Here is a 4231-nt window from a genome sequence, read left to right on the forward strand (position 1 = left end):
GGAGACAGGGAGGCGCACAGAATTGCAGCGAGAGAAGGAACGGACAGCGCACAGCAGCGGCGAAATTGAAGAAATTAAGGGAAGAGAGTTTTAGATTTTTGTATTATTTTTATTTTATTATGTTTGGGTAAAATTTTTAGTAGAGGAATTTAAAAATGATTAGTAAGATTGTGAAATCCTGTTATTAATTTTATTTATTTTTTTATTTAAATATTTGTGTTTTTTTGTTTTACATGTCAATGATTGCATGATTTGATTAATTAAAAAGGCTTATTAGTTAATTGAATTGTGTGGTTAATAGCTAAACTAAATATATAATCCATAATTGTTATAATATTCAGTTAAAGTAGCAATTAAGTAGAACGATTATGATTTCAGTTTTTGTTACTTGTTTAAGGGAAACATAAAATAAATTAAATAATCTGACGTTTGTCGATTATTATTCATCTTTTAACTCTTTCTTAGTTCATAATGCTATCAGTAAATTTATGAGAATTGCTTAATATCGATAGGTTTATTGATAAGGATTAATTTGAGTGTTGGGCCAAAATTAATTAAATTAGAGAAGGTAAAGGTTGTCTCACTTGTTAACAATATTTGGTTAAATAATTGATTATAGAAAAATATATCTATTAGAGATCAATGATCAATTTGGAGTCGTGAGTAATTTTTTTTGAATCGATATTGTCTCCAATTAAATTTATTTACTCAATTCTGTTTCTTTTAAATTATTCTTTTGTCAATTAGTTTATGGCATTAACCCCCCCCCCCCCATATTTCCTTTTATTTTCATTGATTTATTATGATATTAAATTTGATTAGTTAGTCTATGTGGATCGACCTTTACTTACTATTACTTTTAATTGTAAGTAGAGTAATTTTATTATTTGTTGCATTCAGCATGCATTAAATTTTTGACGTCATTGTCGGGGACTAGTTATCATCAAATTTGGTATTAAAAAAATAAAAAAATTAATTTTATTATTTATTTTTATTATTAAATTTTAAATTAATATTATTTTTAAAATTATTATTATTATTATTATTATTATTATTATATAACTTCAAACACTTTTTTCAATCCTTCTAGTGATTTAGAAGAAAGTGAAGTTATGGCCATTAATAACAAGACATTAAAGGAGTTGGTTGCTCCTGATTTGAACCAATAGCCTTTATGTATTGAGTACCTTAATTTAGACGCGACTTTTGAATTAAAATCAGGATTCATACATTTGTTGCCTACTTTTCGTGGTCTTTCAAGTAAGGATCCCGGTAAGCATTTAAAAGAATTTCACGTGGTGTGTTCATGCATAAAGCCACATGGAATTTCAGAGGAGCAAGTGAAACTGCGAGCTTTTCCCTTTCTTTGGTTGATTTAGCTAAGGATTGGCTGTATGACCTTCCATCTTGTGCAATTAATTCTTGGAATGAGATGAAACGGTTCTTTTTAGAGAAATATTTTCATGTTTCACGATCTGCTAGCATGAGGAAAGAAATATGTTGTATTCGGTAGTATAATGGAAAGACCTTGTATGAATATTGGGAATGCTTCAAGAAGTTGTGTGCAAGCTGCCCACATCATCAAATTCCTGATCAATTTCTAATCTAGTACTTTTATGAGGGTTTTCTACCAATGGATAGAAATATGATTGATGCTGCCAATGGAGGAGCATTGGTGGACAAAACTCTAGAGGCTGCGAAGAATTTGATTTTCAACATGGCAGCCAATTCACAATAATTTGGGATAAGAATGGATCATGCACCAAGGAAAGTTAACAAGGTAAATACTTCTAGCCTTGAACATCAAATTTCATATTTAACTTCTTTAGTGAGACAAATGGCAGTAAAAAATGTACAAGCTATCAAGGTGTGTGGAATCTGTTTAGTTGTTGGTCATGTTACGGATATGTGCCCAACTTTACAAGATTAAGAGTCAGTCTAGCAAGCTAGTGCCATTAGAGGTTTTCAAGGGCAGCCCCAACAACAACATGATCCATATTCCAATTCCTACAACCCAAGTTGGTAAGACCACCCGAATTTGAGCTATGGGAATCAAGTTGCCTAGAATCGTTACCAGCACCCATTCTAGTTAAGGCAACAAGCAACTCAATCTTCAAATACATCACTTGAGGAAATTGTTAAGGCACTGGTTACTAATACGCACCGATTTTAGCATGAGACAAGAAACAATATTCAGAATATGGAGAAACGAGGTTAATCAACTAGCAATATCAGTGAGAAAGCTTGAAGCTTAGGGTTCTGGGAAATTACCTTCCCAAACAGTTGTAAATTCTAGAAAAAATGTAAGTGCCATTATGTTGCAAAATGGAAAAGAAATTGACACCCCTATCAGAATCCTGCAGATTTGGCTAAGAAAACTCAAAAAAATGAGGTACAAAATGAGGCAACGATCTCTTCTAAGGTAATCTCTCGAATAGTTGTGCATAATTCTAATAAACCTGTTCCTCTTCCTTTTCCTAGCAGGTTATCTAAATCTAAAAAGGAAGAATAAGAAAAGGACATGCTTGAGACGTTCTAGAAGGTAGAAGTGGACATTCCTTTATTGGATGCCATTAAGCAAGTCCCAAGGTATGCAAAATGTCTTAAAGGAACTGTGTACTACAAAGAAAAGGTTGAGAGGTGATGAAAAGATAAGTGTGGGAGAGAATGTGTCAAGTAGTAATTCAACTTAAGTTACCCCCGAAATGTAAGGATCCAAGTACATTTATTATTCCATATGTGACTGGTAATTCTATGATTGAACGTGCCATGTTAGATTTAGGAGCATCCACAAATGTCATGCCATATTCAATTTATGAATTTTTGAAACAAATAGGTGTAATAATTCAATTAGCTGACTGTTCTAATGCATACCCTGAAGGGGTAGTTGAGGATGTTTTGGTGTAGGTTAATGAGCTGATTTTTCTTGTTGATTTTTACTTTCTGAACATGGTGGACAATGCTTCTCCAAATCCTGCTCCAATTTTGCTAGGAAGGTCCTTTCTAAAAATAGCAAGGACAAATATTGACGTTCATGATGATACCCTTACCATGGAGTTCGATGGGGAGATTGTGAAATTTAACATATTTAAGGACACGAGGTAACCTAATGATATTCAATCTGCATTTTCTATTGATGTGATTAATGTTTTTGCAGAGGAGATTTTTGAGTTAAGACATGAGGGCAAGACAAAGATAAAGACAAAGGATAAGAAAAAGGACAACACAAAGGCATTTCAAGATAGAATGATTGCTAGAAAGCAATTTGTATTTGGATAAAAAGTTTTACTTTACAATTTGAGACCCAAATTAATGTCAGGTAAGTTGCATTCTCATTGGATTAGTCCTTTTGAAGTTACTAATGTATTTCCTTATGGTGCAGTTGAGGTGCGAAGCTTAGGAACTAATAAGGTGTTCAAGGTGTTAGTGGAGGTGCTCTAAACCAATTAGATTGATCATGTTGTATACTGACAATTGCAATCATATTTATTATTGAATAAAGAGTTATTTAATTTCATAAAAAGTCATTCTATTAGTTTCTTATTATTATTGTAATGACAGGATGAAAGTAGATAGAAGTCCATATGATGTATACTGTGATTAATCTATAAAGATGTGAGATAATGAATCATAGTTTGTAAACATCATTAAATGTCCCAAGTCGTAGCAATGTCAAGAATGGACATTGACAATTACTGTAAGACTTGTATGTATATTTTTACTATCTGATAGGATTGGGGGTCTCACACCCATAGGCATGAAATGCCTAGACAAGTACATAGGTGACTAATGTTGGAGAACGTGTTACTAGACATGATTTGGCATGAGAATCCATTTTGGTTATATGTTAATGGAATTCTCATATGAGATGGGTGTACTAATCCTTGGACTTGATGTTGTCACGGTCATCTCATAAGAAGACCGATATGCTTTGACATCGTTTTGATGGGCCTAGACAAAGGTTGCACGTGGGCAATCGTTGGGCATATCGTGAGGCTTATGAAGATGGTGCATAACTAAGATGGGACTCATCTATCCCTTGATAAATAATGATGTATCTAAGGTGCATTCGATGAATATTCACTTTAAATCCATGGCTATAGTGAAAGAGATCAATAAGGAGTTATTAATTCACTTTCTATTTAGTGAGGATATTCGAAAAATCGAAGAAAACTCATGTGATCGTAATCAAACAACACATCGCTAGAATTGAGATCACAGAAAATACATT

The 4231-nt window shown here is 32.9% G+C and overlaps 1 non-coding gene across 1 annotated transcript; it reads right to left on the reverse strand.

Annotated features, from left to right (window-relative positions):
• Nucleotides 1-1480: 1480 nt before the first annotated feature.
• On the reverse strand, nt 1481-1587 carry LOC127813807 (small nucleolar RNA R71). Its single transcript, XR_008026213.1, has one exon. It is a non-coding gene; the product is annotated as a small nucleolar RNA R71 (small nucleolar RNA).
• Between the last annotated feature and the right edge of the window lie 2644 nt (nt 1588-4231).

This window comes from Diospyros lotus, chromosome 11 (genome assembly GCF_014633365.1).
Source record: "Diospyros lotus cultivar Yz01 chromosome 11, ASM1463336v1, whole genome shotgun sequence".
In the NCBI taxonomy this organism is placed as follows: domain Eukaryota; kingdom Viridiplantae; phylum Streptophyta; class Magnoliopsida; order Ericales; family Ebenaceae; genus Diospyros; species Diospyros lotus.